Source organism: Martes martes (assembly GCF_963455335.1).
Source record: "Martes martes genome assembly, chromosome: 3".
Lineage (NCBI taxonomy): Eukaryota > Metazoa > Chordata > Mammalia > Carnivora > Mustelidae > Martes > Martes martes.
The window spans coordinates 186719117-186738042 of record NC_137890.1 but is presented as its reverse complement, the minus strand read 5'-3'; positions in this window follow the sequence as shown (position 1 = coordinate 186738042).

Genomic DNA, 18926 nt, shown 5'->3' with positions numbered 1-18926 from the left:
AGGAATGTTGGGGAGACTAGAGTCCTTGGGTCAATGACAGGTGCTCTGTTGTCAGCAGGTACCGGAGTCAACAAGTTGGCAATAATGGTAACAACAGCCACATTACATCAGTTTTTGATGCCACCCAGAACCCAAAGAGACCTACTAAGCCTCGTGCTTCCTTTTTGGTGATAGGAGACACAAGATGCATTAGTTTGTCCTTTACTTTGGAGGGGATGTCCAGGCATGCCCCAGGCCACTATGCCCCTAAAATAGTGGTTCTCAGCTGGAAATGATTTTGTCTCCCAGGGATACCTGGCAACAGTCTAGAGACATTTTTGGTTGGCACAGCTCTATCCTCTGCCTAGAGGGTCCTCCTTCCTATTTCCAACCCCATCTCCTCTACCCTCTTTCAGTTGGCTTACTTCTCCTCAACCTGTCAGACTGACCCAGTGTCACCTACCCAGGAATCTCACCCTAGGAGTGAGATAAAGATTGCATGCTTTGTCACGCTCCTGAAATGCCACAGACCTCTAAGTAATAATTTTGTATTATTGCGGTTTCTATGGGTCTGTCTTCCTAAGCTGGACTGTAAGACCTAGAGCAACTTAAGGGGAGAAATTACTGGCATCTAGAGGTCAGGGATACTGCACAGCTCTCCAAACTAGAAATTTTCAGCACAGGATGTCAATAGTGCCACGGTAGAGAAATCCTGCCCTAAAAATATCACTAATGGAGCAGACCCGTTATTTCCTTTGGGTTTATCTCCCACCCTCTAGAGTATATGCCTTCTCAAGGCCTCCAAGTACTTCCATTTCCTGGTCCTCTAGTCTTATTAACAGGATTAACACAGTGCATCAGCATGGTGGACTAATACAATGTTGTGCTCTATGTCCAGCTGTCCATTTTGGTTGAGATTATATTATGGTAATGTTTGGGCGCCTGCGTGGCTCAGTCAGTTAAACATCTGCCTTTGGCTCAGGTCATGATCCTGGGGTCCTGGGATCGACCCCACGTCAGGCTCCCTGCTCAGCAGGGAGTGTGCTTCTCCTTCTCCCTGTGCTGTTCCCCCTGGCTCATGCTTGCTCTTTCTGTTAATAAAATCTTTTTTCAAAAAAAAGACTATATTAAAAAAAGACTGTATTCTGATAGAGTTATTATGATAGATGGTATTATAGGGGAGTTAACATAATCCAGGGGTAAAACTTAAAATGTACACTTTTGTCCAGCCCAGGAGAATGCAGTTTTAAATCCTCCATATCATTAGGGATTGAAAACAATTCTTTAAGTTTTATTTATTTATTTATTTATTTGAGAGAGAGAAAGAGAGAGAGTGGAGGGGGAGGGGCAGGGGGAGGGAATCTTCAAGCAGACTCCCCACTGAGTGCAGAGCCTGATGTGGGGCTTGATCCTATGACTCATGAGATCATGACCAGAGCTAAAACCATGTGTCGGACACTTAACTGACGGAGCCACCCAGGCGCTCCAGAACACGTGTTAATCTGTTAATCTGTGCTAGATACCACACTTGACACAGCAACTGCAACTGAGGATACTACTTGGTTGAATGTGATAATTCACTGTCATCCTCCAGGATATGTGTGAGCTTTGTAAGGGTCTGACTTAAGTGTAAATATAATGTGGACCACTATCCTTGCATGCTTTAGGTTTTTAAGGCACTAATATCTGCCATATTTCCTAGAATATAATAATGTTTTTTATTTACTATCTTGGCAGGGTGTGGGGGGAACTATTTAGTAGCCTTCCCTATATGTTATTCTACAGGCTATGGAACTTATATGGAAGTTTGGCCAACTTCTAAGTATGTTCGTTACATTGACACATTTAGGAACTTGGAAAATGATACTGGACACCATGAGCCAGACCTGGGCCAGGACTCCATTTCTGACCCTATCTACCACCATTCTAACAGGCTACCACACTTTGTGTCTTGGTGTCAACTTGGACACTGTGTCCATGGCCCTCAACATTTTAGATTATTCCACTTTTCCCAACATATGGTTACCAGAGCAAAGGATAGGTGCCTTTGGAGAAGTACTAGGGGATTCATTAATGCATACTTTGGTGTTACATGGTACTTCCTGGAGGACCTAGCTTCTCTTTCAATCAAATGGCCTAAAATCAAATCATTCTAAGTTTGAAAACTAGCTCAGGTCTGAAAACTAAAGGATCACTTTTTTTTTCCCTCTAACGGGAATAGCTGCCTTCAGCCTCCTGAACAATCATCCTTGATTTCTCTGGGTTCTAATAGATTGAACAACACCCTCATACGCAGCCCATCATTTTGCCTCTAGGGACATCCTACTGTATTAACCATCTAAATATCATTCTGCAGGTCAGCGCCCCCAGGCAGTCATTCCCATTCCAACCCTGTGCTAGTTATAATTGTCCCCACCTTGCTTCTGATGGTTAAGCATCACCACTTGGCCTCTGTTTGGGGATCCCATCATCCCCACTGCTCTCATGGAGCTTAGCTCTGTAACTCTATCTGCTACTATCACCTGAGGCCTATAAAGGACATCCACCATGACTGACAGTGCTTTCCCTGGGCCATACTGGAGCCTGAGGCAAAAGGAAAAATCAGTACTATTGATCCTGCCTTTAATTAAGATTTTATCTTGTTCATATGGATTTTTCTGCATTAATTTTGATTTTTAAAAATATATTTAAAGATTATATTGGTTACAGAGCTTTTTGGTCCCCTCTTTAGTTTTGTACCCGAGGCAAGCACCTCATTCACTTCACCCTGGCCTCAGTCCTGTTCAGTGATGCTGGTGCTTCTCTCATACTTCCTTATAGCTTTAGCAAACAGCGTATCCTCTGAGCCTTCCCATGGGACATAATTAACTGCTAAGATTTTTGGCCTTAGCATTGAATATTTATTCCAGCATAGCCACTTATTGGATTACCCCTTCTTCCACCATCTTCCACAGTAGTCCTGCTGTTCCTGCCACTTAATATGGGCTATTGCTTTCTCTGAGTTTTTTTTTTTTTTACGATTTTTATTTATTTGACAAAGATCACAAGTAGGCAGAGAGGCAGGCAGAGAGAGAGGGGGAAGCAGGCTCCCGCTGAGCAGAGAGCCTGATGTGGGGCTCGATCCCAGGACCCTGAGATCATGACCTGAGCCAAAGGCAGAGGCTTAACTCACTAAGTCACCCAGGCGCCCCCCCCCCCCTTCCTTTTTTTAAAGAACTTTCTCTGAGTTTCTAAGAGCATCCTAGTAGGGTGTTAGCACTGCCTTCACAGATCCTTGTCAGGGTCCTTCATATCATGAGATAGTGCTTTCATAGTGACAAACCCTCCCTATCCAATGTTGTTCTGCTACCACCAACGTTCTGGTGTCCAGGAGGGAACATAAGGAAAGTTCCTGAGCGGGACACCTGTTGTCTTCTAAGTCAGAGGTCTCTGTGTGTTCTTCAAGCAATGAGGGAGTCCTAGCTTTTTTTTTTTTTAAGATTTTATTTATTTATTTGACAGAGAGAGAAATCACAAGTAGGCAGAGAGACAGGCGGGGGATGGGGGGGAGGAAGCAGGCTCCCCGCTGAGCAGAGAGCCCGATGCGGGGCTCGATCCCAGGACCCTGGGATCATGACCTGAGCCGAAGGCAGAGGCTCAACCCACTGAGCCACCCAGACGCCCCAGAGTACTAGCTTTTTAACAGAAACAATTAGGCCACTTCTGTAAGCCTAGAGCACTCAGGGAAATCTAGGATTTCAAGATTCTTGAGTGCACTGACCCAGATGTCCTTGTCCTATTTCTTAGGACTGTAATCCTTCCCAATCGGGGCCCTCACTTTGTGTAAGAAATATGCTGAGGCTGAAAATTCCGTCCACTTTTGGAGATCTGCTACTCAATATTAAGTCCTAAACCTAATTATCAGCTTTTTTTTTTTTTTTTTGCGCTCTGCCTGCAGCCAATGAGACTATATACCATCAAGAATGCCCTCCAGCTTTTATATTTAACCTTTAATAAGCGATTAGTCACTCTCAACCTTTCAGTGGCTTTCCTCCAATATCTCAGTAGAATCTATTTGTGCTTCTCTTACCACCAATGAGAGGGTCCTCATTGCCAGGCAGACTGCAAGTGATTCAGATCTAAAAGTCCTATTTTAGAGTCTGCCTTCTTGGATCACAGGTTGGGTTCCCTATAGGGAGCTTTGGAGATGGGATGGCCCTTCAGAGTTGTCCTAAATTGAGGCAAGGGAGTTGGGCCTTTATACTCCCATATCAACAAGATTTTGGATATGAATTTCCCCAGGAAGTAGCTCTCTTTTAACTACAAGCAAAACCCAGAGAGGGATGCATCAGAGAGCTGCCACGGAATTCTCAGTGGTTCCAGTTATGAGGGGAGAAAGAAAGGCAACTGGGTAGTCCACTATAACTTCCTCTACAATGTATAAAAGTGTCTTCCATCAGATGACAATGACATAGACAGACAGAGGATAACAATATCCCCTAAGGATATGAGACTCAAAGTTTGAGCTTTCACCAAAATGTGGGTAAGTAATGGTCTGAAACCAGTAGGGAGGAGTGAAAGACACAATGGTCCTATTCTCTTGAAGTACACGGGTAGTACATAGATAGTACTTGGGTTAGCAAATGCCCCTTCCAAAATTCTCAAACTTTTTTTCTCTCTTGGAATGGTGACTAATTTAAAATAACTTTTAAAGCCTCTTTTCCTAAGTCATGGCAGCTTACCAATGGTTATACCTCTCCAGGAGTCTCCCCGTGTGGAAGTTAGCAGGGGCAGGGGGCACATGCATGTGCTCAGTACTGAAACCTTTCTCTCCCACTAATGCACTTATTTTCAAATTCTAACAGCACACAAATCCTCTGAGCAGCTTTTTTTTTTTTTAAATATTGTATTTATCTGAAAGAAAGACAGCATGAGCAGGGGCTCAGGGGTGTTGAGGGGGAGACAGAAGGAAAGGGAGAAGCAGACTCCCTGCTGAGCAGGGACCCTGATGTGGGGCTCAATCCCAGGACCTCCTTGAGATCTGACCTGAGCCCAAGGCAGATGCTTAACCAACTGGGCCACCCAGGAGTCCCCTGCCCCCCCAACCCCCGCTCCTGTGCCGAGAAGCTTAGAAAGTATTGGTTGTGACCCCAAACTTCAGAGTGATGTAGCAGATTTCAGGTGGAGCCCAAGAGCTGATAATTCTTTACAGGTGGCCTACTACCATTCATTGAGAAACACTGCATATCAAAGACTCTTTTCTTTTTTTTTTCTTTTTTTAAACTTATTTATTTTTGAAGATTTTATTTATTTGACAGACAGAGATCACAAGTAGGCAGAGAGGCAGGCAGAGAGGGAGAGAGGAGGAAACAGGCTCCATGCTGAGCAGAGAGCCAGATGCGGGGCTCAATCCCAGGACTCTAGGATCATGAACTGAGCCAGAGTCAAAGCCTCTTTTCTTATCTACATCTGAATTCTGGGAGAAGACAGACAGATCTCCAGTATACCAACGATCAGAAAAAGAAATAAATGTAGCCAAGTGTTGAACACTTGTCACCCACCCCCACTTTTAGATAAAATGTGCCTATGTGAGGAAAAAAAAAAAAAGCAGCCTCCATATGAGAGGGAAAGTACAGGAAAGCTTCACGGGGAGGCCAAGATGCAGTTAATTCTATTGTTCTCAACCCTCTACAACACCTCCTATACTCTCCTGAAATAAAAATCATAGCCAATATGTCCTGGTCACAAGGATAATTTTGAAAAATATTAATAAAATACCCTAACTGAAATATAAAAGAAGTGAAAAAAAGGTACTTATATTAAAAGATGTATTGAGAAGGGAAGCTTGTGAATCACAGATTACAGGTTCCAGAAGGCTTAAAGTAAAGATTGAAGAGGGAAAATCAGCTGAGAAGGAACACTGAGGTGTATAGTGAGGATATAGGAGAGGATGATTACTAGACAGGCTTTTAACTCAGCGAGCAAGGTTAATAAGTAGGGATATCTTGCTATTAGACTGTCAACATAAATGGTCCCACGGATCCTCAGGTGAGGGTTAAGTGGGGCACTAAGGTCATGATCTATAGAAGGAACAGCAAACTCTGGCCCATGGGCCATATCTGGCAGGCATTCTTTTATTTATTTAAGTTGGTAGTAAAATATGTAGAACAATACACCATTTGAACCATTGTAATGTGTGCAGTTCGGGGGCACTAAGGACAAACTTTTGTGCAACTTTCACCACTATCTATATCCAGACTTTTTTTTTTTTATCACCCCAAACAGAAACTCTGTAAGCATTAAGCAGCGACTTCCCCTTCCCTCCAGCTCCTGGGAATGTCTAACCTTCTTTCTATCTCTATGAATTGGCTTTTTCAAGACATTTCATGTAAGGGGAATTATACAATATTTGTCCTTTTGTGTCTGGCTTATTTCACTTGGCATAACACATTCAAGGTCCATCCAGGTTGTAGCATAGACCAGAACTTCATTCCTGGTTAAGGCTGAATAATTTTGCATTGTATGTATATACCATATTTTGTTAATCTATTCATCCACTGATGAATACTTAGGTCATTTCCACCAATTGGATATTGTGAATAATGCTGCAATGAACACAGGCCTATAAATATCTATTTTGAGTTTTTGCTTTAAATAATTCTTTTGGAGGGCCTTCTTAGCGCAGCAGGCAGCGCATGAGTCTCATAAATAATTCTTTTGGGTATATCTATACCTAGGAGTGGGATTGCTGAGTAATATGATAATTCTATGTTTAGCTTTGTGAGGAACCACCAAACTGTTTTCCACAGAAGCTAAACCATTTTACATTCCCATGAGCAATGTATGAGGAATCCAACTTCTCCACATCCTCATCAACACTTATTTTCTGTGTGTATTCATAGCCATCCTAGTAGGTATGAAGTGGTATTTCATTGTAATTTTGATTTGCATTCCCTATTGGCTAAGGACGTTGAGCAGCTTTTCATATACCTCTTGGTCACTTATACATCTTTTAGAGAAATGTCTATCCAATAAACATTTTCTAATGTTTATTTTGTTTTTTTTGAAGATAATCTCTATGCCCAGTGTGGGGCCCAAACTCATGCCTGGAGATCAAGACTCACACGCTCTACAGACTGAGCCAGCCGGGCATCCCTCCTTTGCCCATTCTTAAATTGAGGTGGTTTTTGTTTTTCTTGTTAAATTCTAGGAATTCTTATATATTCTGGATCTTAATTATATTATTTGTAAATATGCAGATATATTATTTGCAAATATCTTCTTGCATTCTATATGTGAGATAATAGAAAATTTATTCATTGGTCTGTGCCTCCAGTTCCTAGCACAGATCTCCTAAAATCCTTGTAAATTCCTAAGTGATAAAAACACTAGGAATATCTCTTGTTCTAATATTTGGTCTTTGATCCTGTCCCTGACACACGACTCCTAAAACCCTTGAGAATTCCTAAGTGATTAAGAGCAATCTGAGCATCTTTTGTTCCAGTGAGGAGACCCTGATGGGCTCCTAGACAGAGGCTGGTCCCCAGAAAGACCAAACCATAGTTAGAAGCTTGGAATTTTCAGCCCCACTCCAACTTGTCCAAAGAGGGAGAAGGGCCAGAAATGGGAGTTAATAATTGATCATTCCTGTGTGAGGAAACTCCATCAAATCCCAATAGTACAGGGTTCAGAGAGTTTCCAGCCTAGAGAACACATCCACACTGAGAAGGTAACACACCCCAACTCCCCAGGACAGAAGTTCCTTCACTTGGGGCACACCTACACCTTGCCCTATATATCTCTTCATCTGGCGGCTTCTCTGTATCCTTTATCATATCCTTTAATAAACTGGTAAGCCTCAAACTCAGGAGGGTTGTAGGATCTCTGATTTCCAGCCAAATGAGACAGAAGTTGTGGGTAACCCAGCGGTGGACTACTTCAAGTGGCATCTGAAATGGGATGGGGACAGTCTTGTGGGACTAAGCCCTTAACCTGTGGGATCTGACACTATCTCCAGGTAGAGACAGTGTTGGAACTGAGTTAAATGGTAATAACACCTAGCTGGTATTGCCCAGAATTACTTGGTGTGGGAAAAATTTTCATACACTTGGTAACCAGAAGTGAAGTGTTTCGTGTGAGTAGTAAAGGAGACACACAGGAGTTTTTCTAATTCACGAGGGGTTGACTTCTTACTCAGTTGACAGTATCCTTTGATGCACAAAAGTTTTAATTTTGATGAAGTCCAGTTTTTTTCTTTCTTTTGTTGTGCGTTTGGTGTCCTATTATACAAATCCAATGTTTTGTTGACAAATCCAATGTCATGGGTAATGCAGTTTTGCTTCCAAAAAAGAGTATGTTACAAATTATTCACAAGTATCCTCCCTCCCCCTCCCTTTCCCAGGGTACCTGGGTGGCTAAATCAGTTAAACATCTGACTTCAGCTCAGGTCATGATCCCAGGGTCCTGGGATCAAGCCCTGCATCAGGCTTCCTGATCATTAAGGGAGTCTGCTTCTCCCTTTCCCTCTGCCCCTGCTCACGTGCTCTCTCTCTTGCTCACTCTCTCAAATAAATAAAATATTTTTTTAAAGTATCTCCTCAAAGATACAAAAAGTAAAAACATTTCCTCACCTGTCTTATTGCTCAAAGGTTAAGAATGTTTTATGTATTCACTGATTGTTATGTATACACAAAGCACATTCCATATACATATTTTCTAATTATTATACCAGAGATTCCTAAAGCGAAGACTGTTTAAGAAGGTGGGTGTTGGCAAAAATGACACACTATAAAAATTACAGATTATTCCAAAAAAGAAGGAAAGAGTTCAGGCATAAAGATGTTAATATGAATAAATAAGGAGCTTCCTGATAAAATTAGACTTTAACAAAAAGGCCAAAAGATGAAAGGAGGCCTACATAAATCAATCAATCAATCAATCAATCAATCAGGAACCTCTGGGTTGGTAAACATGTGGCCCCTAGGGAGAGTGGCACAGTCAGAGAGCGTGAAACCTCTGATTCCCCTTTCCACATATCTTGCCCTACGCATTGCTTCCATCTGGGTGTTAGGGAGATATCCTTTCATAATGAACTGATAATCTAAGGATGTACTGAGTAAAGATGCTGGGGAATGTGCAATATGCCCGAAGAACTTCAGCAGGGAGTTATTACAGCAGGACGATCGCATCTACATATGTCTATCTTGTTAATATATCATAAAGGCTGCACTGGTGGTTTGAGATAAACTGATCTTGCCCTGAGCACCGTTCAGTTAAACATCAGATTCCTCTTTTTTTTTTCCCTTCAGATTCCTCTTTTATAGGTTTTCTTGTCTTTTGAAGATGCTTAAAAAAGTGAAAGGATATGAAGATCTGTTACGAGAAAAACAAAAACAAAAATGAAGGTATACTCAGCCAGAAACCTGAGTTCTCTAAGATTCAGTAATATAGAGATGGACAATCATACAGAACTCAGTAACATGCATTTTTAAAGAAAGATTTTATTTATTTGACAGAAAGAGAGAGAGAGAGACAGTGAGAGAGAGAACACAAGCAGGGGGAGTGGGAGAGGGAGAAGCAGGCTCCCCGCTGAGCAGGAAGCCCAATGAGGGACTTGATCCCAGGACCCTGGGATCCTGACCTGAGGCAAAGGCAGACACTGAACCAACTAAGCCACCCAAGTGCCCTGAATATTTGTAGTTTGCTTTCTCTCTCTCTCTCTCTCTTTCTCATTTTTTAAAAAAATCTTTAAAAAATAAATAAAAAATACAAATTACCAATTTTAAGTACTGCCAGCTACAATAACTTTGACTAGCTATTTTTGTTTTTTCTTTTCATATAACTATTTTATTGTGCTTTGAATCTCCAGACCATTTTCCCACATTTGGGTAAAATGTTTAGCATGTTGTAAACTTAATAACTTATAAAAAGAGTATGAGATTTCCTGAGTGGAAAAAAAAAGTAAAAGAAATTTTAAAGTGGTAAAAACCTGTAAAAATATTCTGAGAAAGGCTAAAATTTCAATGAGCTGATGCTTAAGACAAAATGCTAAGAAAAATACAAAAGCTTTCATTTGAAACAAGAATAATGAAACTGGTTTTGTTACCTGAGGTAGACGGCTCAATATATCAGAAGACAAAGTACACTCTCCAATTCATTTCTTTCTTTCTTTTCTGTTAAGAAAAATAATCCCAAAAGTAAAAGGAAAAAATATAAGAGGGAAATAGGCTTAACTGGAAATGAGTTGAGGTATCAATAGGAGAGTAACTGACAGCTCCTAGTGAGGGCAGGTGTCCTGGTCTAAACTGACCACATCCCAGTTGCCAACAGAATTTCCTAATGTAATGAAAGCACCTTTAACAGCAATCTCAACAAAATGTGCGGCTTGTGGAGGACACAAGAGTTGAAAGATCTGAAACTCACACCATATGCAAACTGACTAAAGAAATAACATTGCAGGGCGCCTGGGTGGCTCAGTGGGTTGGGGCCTCTGCTTTCGGCTAGGGTCATGGTCTCAGGGTCCTGGGATCGAGCCCCGAATCGGGCTCTCTGCTCAGTAGGGAGCCTGCTTCCCTCTCTCTCTGCCTGCCTCTCTGCCTGCTTGTGATCTCTGTCTATCAAATAAATAAAATCTTTAAAAAAAAAAAAAAAGAAAAAACATTGCACACCAAAAAGAGAAGACAGGAGAATAGAAACTATGTCTTGGATTTTTTTTAAATTTTTTTATTTTAATAAACATATAATGTATTTTTATCCCCAGGGGTACAGGTCTGTGAATCGTCAGGTTTACACATTTCACAGCACTCATCATAGCTCATACCCTCCCCAATGTCCATTTCCCCACCACCCTCTCCCGTCCCCCCTCCCCCCAGCAACCCTCAGTCTGTTTTTTGAGATTAAGTCTTTTATGGTTTGTCTCCCTCCCAATCCCATCTTTTCATTTTTTCTTTTCCTACCTCCCCCCGACCCCCCCGCATTACATCTCCACTTTCTCATATCAAAGAGATCATATGATAGTTGTCTTTCTCCGATTGACTTATTTCGCTAAGCATAATACCCTCTAGTTCCATCCACGTCGTAGCAAATGGCAAGATTTCATGTCTTTTGATGGCTGCATAGTATTCCATTGTGTATATATACCACCTCTTCTTTATCCATTCATCTGTTGATGGACATCTAGGCTCTTTCCACAGTTTGGCTATTGTGGACACTGCTGCTATAAACATTCAGGTGCACGTGCCCCTTCGGAGCACCACGTTTGTATCTTTAGGATATATACCCAGTAGTGCAATTGCTGGGTCATAGGGTAGCTCTATTTTCAGTTTTTTGAGGAACCACAACACTGTTTTCCAGAGTGGTTGCACCAGCTTGCATTCCCACCAGCAGTGTAGGAGGGTTCCCCTCTCTCCACATCCTCGCCAGCATCTGTCATTTCTTGACTTGTTAATTTTAGTCATTCTGACTGGTGTGAGGTGGTATCTCATTGTGGTTTTGATTTGTATTTCCCTGATGCCGAGTGATGTGGAGCATTTTTTCATGTGTCTGTTGGCCATCTGGATGTCTTCTTTGCAGAAATGTCTGTTCATGTCCTCTGCCCATTTCTTGACTGGATTATTTGTTCTTTGGGTATTGAGTTTGATAAGCTCTTTATAGATTTTGGATACTAGCCCTTTATCTGATATGTCGTTTACAAATATCTTCTCCCATTCTGTCATATGTCTTTTGGTTTTGTTAACTGTTTCCTTTGCTGTGCAAAAGCTTTTGATCTTGATGAAATCCCAATAGTTCATTTTTGCCCTTGCTTCTGTTGCCTTTGGTGATGTTCCTAGGAAGAAGTTGCTGCGGTTGAGGTCAAAGAAGTTGCTGCCTGCATTCTCCTCAAGGATTTTGATAGATTCCTTTCTCACATGGAGGTCCTTCATCCATTTTGAGTCTATTTTCGTGTGTCGTGTAAGGAAATAGTCCAATTTCATTTTTCTGCCTGTGGCTGTCCAATTTTCCCAGCACCATTTGTTGAAGAGGCTGTCTTTTTTCCATTGGATATTCTTTCCTGCTTTGTCGAAGATTAGTTGACCATAGAGTTGAGGGTCTATTTCTGGACTCTCTATTCTGTTCTATCGATCTATGTGTCTCTTTTTGTGCCAGTACCATACTGTCTTGATGATGACAGCTTTGTAATAGAGCTTGAAGTCTGGAATTGTGATGCCACTGACTTTGGCTTTCTTTTTCAATATTCCTTTGGCTATTCGAGGTCTTTTCTGGTTCCATATAAATTTTAGGATTATTTGTTCTATTTCTTGAAAAAAAATGGATGGGATTTTGATAGGGATTGCATTAAATGTGTAGATTGCTTTAGGTAGAATAGACATTTTCACAATATTTGTTCTTCCAATCCATGAACATGGAATATTTTTCCATTTCTTTGTGTCTTCCTCAATTTCTTTCATGAGGACTTTATAGTTTTCTGAGTATAGATTCTTTGCCTCTTGGGTTAGATTTATTCCTAGGTATCTTATGGTTTTGGGTGCGATTGTAAATGGGACTGACTCCTCAATTTCTCTTTCTTCTGTCTTGTTGTTAGTGTAAAGAAATGCGACTGATTTCTGTGCATTGACTTTATATCCTGACACTTTACTGAATTCCTGTATAAGTTCTAGCAGTTTTGGAGTGGAGCCTTTTGGGTTTTCCGCATATAGTATCATATCATCTGCAAAGAGTGATAGTTTGACTTCTTCTTTGCCAATTTGGATGCCTTTAATTTCTTTTTGTTGTCTGATTGCTGAGGCTAGGACTTCTAGTACTATGTTGAACAGCAGTGGTGATAACAGACATCCCTGCCGTGTTCCTGACCTTAGCAGAAAAGCTTTCAGTTTTTCTCCATTGAGAATGATATTTGCGGTGGGTTTTTCATAGATGGCTTTGATAATATTGAGGTATGTGCCTTCTATCCCTACACTTTGAAGAGTTTTAATCAGGAAGGGATGCTGCACTTTGTCAAATGCTTTTTCAGCATCTATTGAGAGTATCATATGGTTCTTACTCTTTCTTTTATTAATGTGTTGTATCACATTGATGGATTTGCGGATGTTGAACCAACCTTGCAGCCCTGGAATAAATCCCACTTGGTCGTGGTGAATAATCCTTTTCATGTACTGTTGGATCCTATTGGCCAGTATTTTGGTGAGAATTTTCGCATCTGTGTTCATCAAAGATATTGGTCTGTAATTCTCTTTTTTGGTGGGATCCTTGTCTGGTTTTGGGATCAAGGTGATGCTGGCCTCATAGAATGAGTTTGGAAGTTTTCCTTCCATTTCTATTTTTTGGAACAGTTTCAGGAGAATAGGAATTAATTCTTCTTTAAATGTTTGGTAGAATTCCCCTGGGAAGCCGTCTGGTCCTGGACTTTTGTTTGTTTGGAGATTTTTGATGACTGTTTCAATCTCCTTACTGGTTATGGGTCTGTTCAGGTTATCTATTTCTTCCTGGTTCAGTTGTGGTAGTTTATATGTCTCTAGAAATGTATCCATTTCTTCCAGATTGTCAAATTTGTTGGCGTAGAGTTGCTCGTAGTATGTTCTTATAATTGTTTGTATTTCTTTGGTGTTGGTTGTGATCTCTCCTCTTTCATTCATGATTTTATTTATTTGGGTCCTTTCTCTTTTCTTTTTGATAAGTCTGGCCAGGGACTTATCAATCTTATTAATTCTTTCAAAGAACCAGCTCCTAGTTTTGTTGATTTGTTCTATTGTTTTTTTAGTTTCTATTTCATTGATTTCTGCTCTGATCTTTATGATTTCTCTTCTCCTGCTGGGTTTAGGTTTTCTTTGTTGTTCTCTCTCCAGCTCCTTTAGGTGTAGGGTTAGGTTGTGTATTTGAGACCTTTCTTGTTTCTTGAGAAAGGCTTGCACCGCTATCTATTTTCCTCTCAGGACTGCCTTTGTTGTGTCCCACAGATTTTGAACCATTGCGTTTTCGTTATCATTTGTTTCCATGATTTTTTTCAATTCTTTAGTTTCCTGGTTGACCCATTCATTTTTTAGAAGGATGCTGTTTAGTCTCCGTGTATTTGTGTTCTTTCCAAATTTCCTCTTATGATTGAGTTCTAGCTTCAGAGCATTGTGGTCTGAAAATATGCAGGGAATGATCTCAATCTTTTGGTACTGACTGAGACCTGATTTATGACCCAGGATGTGGTCTATTCTGGAGAATGTTCCATGTGTACTAGAGAAGAATGTATATTCTGTTGCTTTGGGATGGAATGTTCTGAATATATCTGTGATGTCCATCTGGTCCAGTGTGTCATTTAAGGCCTTTATTTCCTTGTTGATCTTTTGCTTAGATGATCTGTCCATTTCAGTGAGGGGAGTGTTAATGTCCCCTGCTATTATTGTATTGTATTATTGTATTATTGTATTACTGTCAATATATTTCTTTGATTTTGTTATTAATTGGTTTATATAGTTGGCTGCTCCCATGTTAGGGGCATAGATATTTAAGATTGTTAGGTCTTCTTGTTGGACAAACCCTTTGAATATGATATAGTGTCCTTCCTCATCTCTTATTATAGTCTTTGGCTTAAAATCTAATTGATCTTGATATAAGGATTGCCACCCCAGCTTTCTTCTGATGTCCATTAGCATGGTACATTGTTTTCCATCCCCACACTTTCAATCTGGAGGTGTCTTCGGGTCTAAAATGAGTTTCTTGTAGGCAGCATATTGATGGGTTTTGTTTTTTTATCCATTCTGATACCCTGTGTCTTTTGATTGGGGCATTTAGCCCATTAACATCCAGGGTAACTATTGAGAGATATGAATTTAGTGCCATTGTATTGCCTGTAAAGTGACTGTTACTGTATATTGTCTCTGTTTCTTTCTGATCTACCACTTTTGGGGTCTCTCTTTGCTTCGAGGACCCCTTTCAATATTTCCTGTAGTGCTGGTTTGGTGTTTGCAAATTCTTTCAGCTTTTGTTTGTCCTGGAAGCTCTTTATCTCTCCTTCTATTTTCAATGATAGCCTAGCTGGATATAGTATTCTTGGCTGCATGTTTTTCTCGTTTAGTGCTCTGAATATATCATGCCAGTTCTTTCTGGCCTGCCAGGTCTCTGTGGATAGGTCCGCTGCCAATCTAATGTTTTTACCCTTGTATGTTACAGACTTCTTTTCCCAGGCTGCTTTCAGGATTTTCTCTTTGTCACTAAGACTTGTAAATTTAACTATCAGGTGACGAGGTGTGGACCTATTTTTATCAATTTTGAGGGGCGTTCTTAGCATCTCCTGGATTTTGATGTTTGTTCCCTTTGCCATATTAGGGAAATTCTCTCCAATAATTGTCTCCAATATACCTTCTGCTCCCCTCTCTCTTTCTTCTTCTTCTGGAATCCCAATTATTCTAATGTTGTGTCATCTTATGGTGTCGCTTATCTCTCGAATTCTCCTCGTGGTCCAGTATTTGTTTGTCTCTCTTTTGCTCAGCTTCTTTATTCTCTGTCATTTGGTCTTCTGTGTCACTAATTCTTTCTTCTGCCTCATTTATGCTAGCAGTGAGAGCTTCCATTTTTGATTGCACCTCATTAATAGCTTTTTTGATTTCAACTTGGTTAGATTTTAGTTCTTTTATTTCTCCAGAAAGGGCTTTTATCTCTCCGGAGAGGGTTTCTCTAATATCTTCTATGCCTTTTTCGAGTCCGGCTAGAACCTTGAGAATTGTCATTCTGAACTCTAGATCTGTCATGTTACCAATGTCCGTATTGATTAGGTCTCCAGCCTTCGGTACGGCCTCTTGTTCTTTTTTTTGAGGTGAGTTTTTCCGCCTTGTCATTTTGTCCAGATAAGATTTGCTTTCTCCTGCTGTGGAATTCCGCTGTTCTTGGTGACTGAAGTTGGTTTTGGATGGGTTTCTTGTTGATCTTCTGGGGGAGGGGCCTGTTGTAGTGATTCTCAAGTGTCTTTGCTGCAGGCGGTATTGCACCGCCCTTGCCAGGGGCCGGGCTAAGTAATCCGCTGGGGTTTGCTTTCGGGAGCTTTTGTTCCCTGAGCGCTTCCCGTAGAGTTCCGGAGGTCGGGAATGAAGATGGCGGCCTCCCAGTCTCCGGCCCGGAGGAGCCGAGAGCTTGGGGTTCCGCTCCTCAGTGCGCTCTCAGAGCAAAGCACCTACCGCCCCGCCTCCCTGGCCTGCGGTCACGCCTTGAGGAAAGCAGTCAATTGCTGGAACCTGGAGAAAAGCGCCCGGTCGCTTCCATCTCCGTAGCCTCCGGCCGCACTCAGAGCCCACCCAGCCTGCGACCGGCACAAGGTAACCCCGGGCTTAGAGCTCACTTCCTCGCCTTTGTCACTGTAGCCGGCTTCCCCGCTCCAATACCTGCGAGCTCCGTGGCCCTCAGACATCCCCGGTCCTTCCGTGACCCCACGGGACCTGGGGTTATGCTGACCCCGCCTGGGTTTCCCCCTGGTTTAGCCCCTGGAGCGATGTCTCCCAGTGGAGCCGACTTTTAAAAGTCCCGATTTTGTGCTCCGTCGCTCCGCCGCTTGCCGGGTGCCGGCCCCTCCCCCCGGGGTCTATCTTCCCGTCGCTTTGGATTCACTTCTCCGCAGGTCCTACCTTTCAGAAAGTGATCGATTTTCTGTTTCTAGAATTATTCCTCTTCTCTTTGATTTCCCGTTGGATTTGTAGGTGTTCACAATGGTTAGATAAGCTATCTAGCTGATCTCCTGCTACCCGATGTCGTCTCAGCCTGCTACTTCTCCGCCATCTTGACTCCTCCCCCTAAATGATAATCTTAATGTAAAATATCTTGTCTATTGTTTTCACATATTATAGAAATACCACAGAAATCCTAGTATTTCAGCTTCTTTAGTAGTCCAATGCTGAGAGGAAGACACACAAAAAAATTATAATACGAAGTGGTTAGAATAGTTAAATATGTTTGTGGGGTTTTAGGATTGTACAGAAATATCAAACCATGCTATCTATAGCTATATATAATTCCCAGGATAAGATTTTTCGGGTGGGGTAACATTGGATCAGTTTCATAGGATGAAGGAGGAATTAGCCAGGTGAAAGGGAGTAGAGGTGATAGACGGTGGGAATAGGAAAGAGGGCCCTCTAGGAAAAGAGGACAGTTTAGGCAACAAACACTACAGTGTCTGTAGAAGAAATTCTGTGACTAGATGCCACACTGTGTGGCAGGGAGTTGCAAAAGAGGAATTCTAGGATTGGGTAAGAGGCTGGTTATGTTACCAGGGAGACCCATTTTCTTGATAAATTCTGAATGTCCTGAACTAAAAATGTGTGAATCTGGAAAGCTAAGAAGAGCCCCTAAACTATATTGTTATCCTTTGTGGGCCTTTCCTGGGTAGTCAATTATCCTCTTTTCTCTTGTTCACATTTCTGGTTTGAATCACTATCTCAAGTTTTGAGTTCTGACTGGCTCTAATTGAGCTGTTTTATAAAAAAAAAAAGGTTCTAATATTTTAGTATTACAAAGTTGCTTCTTCATCTTTCAAGAAGTCATAGAGTACAAAGCAGCCTTCTTTTTTTTTTTTTTAAGATTTTATTTATTTGACAGAGATCACAAGTAGGCAGAGAGGCAGGCAGAGAGAGAAGAAGGGAAGCAGGCTTCCTGCTGAGCAGAGAGCCTGATGCAGGGCTCAATCCCGGGACCCTGGGATCATGAACTGAGCTGAAGGCAGAGGCTGTAACCCACTGCGCCACCCAGGCGCCCCTCAAAGCAGCATTCTAATGCAAGGTCAAAAGACAAGTGTTCACTTGCTGGCTGTGCTGCTTTCTAGTTTGTGCAAGTTACTTATTTTTAAACCTATTTCCTACGTTCTTAGTGTGTGAAAGACTGGATCAAAAGGGCTTCATTGCACCCCTCAGCCGTACCCATTTCAACCCACATTTCCTCCTCAGATACCTGAAACCCAGCTCTGTGCGGCTTGGGAGTAGGGAAGTGTTACCTCTAGGCTTCTTAGGCACCGGCACCAGCCAAGCAGTGGCCTCCACTCAGAGATCTGGGTCACAGCATTTTGGGACTAAGTTTCTAAGTTCTGATAACCCCAAATTCCTCCTTGTTCCCTCAGCAGGAGGGGAGTGTGCAGAAAAGTCAGGCCTGCCTGCTATTCTTTGAAAGGCTTGCTTACAAGGTTGGCCTTTGGCTGGCATTTGGAGACCTGTATTTCGGGTAAGTTTTCACCATTCCCAGAACTGGTAAGTCTTGCTGTTCTTAAACTGTACAAGCAATATGGTTTATGCTGGGCATCAGTTTTCCTTGTGGAGTCTGGAATTTAAGTACATGACAGAGAATGCTTATATGATCAGCCCTCAATAAAAATCCTGGAATTAAGCATGTCCTGTTTGATTTTATTTCACAGGTAATGGACCCTTGGAAGTTTTATCCAGTTCCCCCAGATATCCCACATGCTCCTTTTCCCTTTACTCATTTTGCTTAATATCCTTTTGCTGTAATAAATTATAGCTGTCAGTACAACTATATGTTGAGTCCCTTGAGTCTTCTCAGAAAATCATCAAACCTACCAGTGGTCCTTGGGACATGCGGTGATACCTACTACTTTCTTTCTTTCTTTTTTTTTTTTTTTTAAGATTTTATTTATTTATTTGACAGAGATCACAAGTAGGCAGAGAGGCAGGCAGAGAGAGAGAGAGAGAAGCAGGCTCCCCGCTGAGCAGAGAGCCCGATGCGGGACTTGATCCCAGGACCCTGAGATCACAACCCGAGCCGAAGGCAGCGGCCCAACCCACTGAGCCACCCAGGCGCCCCTATACCTACTACCTTCTTATATCAGTAACCACTTTTCATCACCATGGTTCTGCAATCCCTGTTTAACAACATTCTTATATTAAATATTATATATGTATACATATACATATACCAAAATGTGTCAAACATACATTAAAATTAGATATATTATTATAAACTCACCACTTACCCATCATCCAGATCAATAA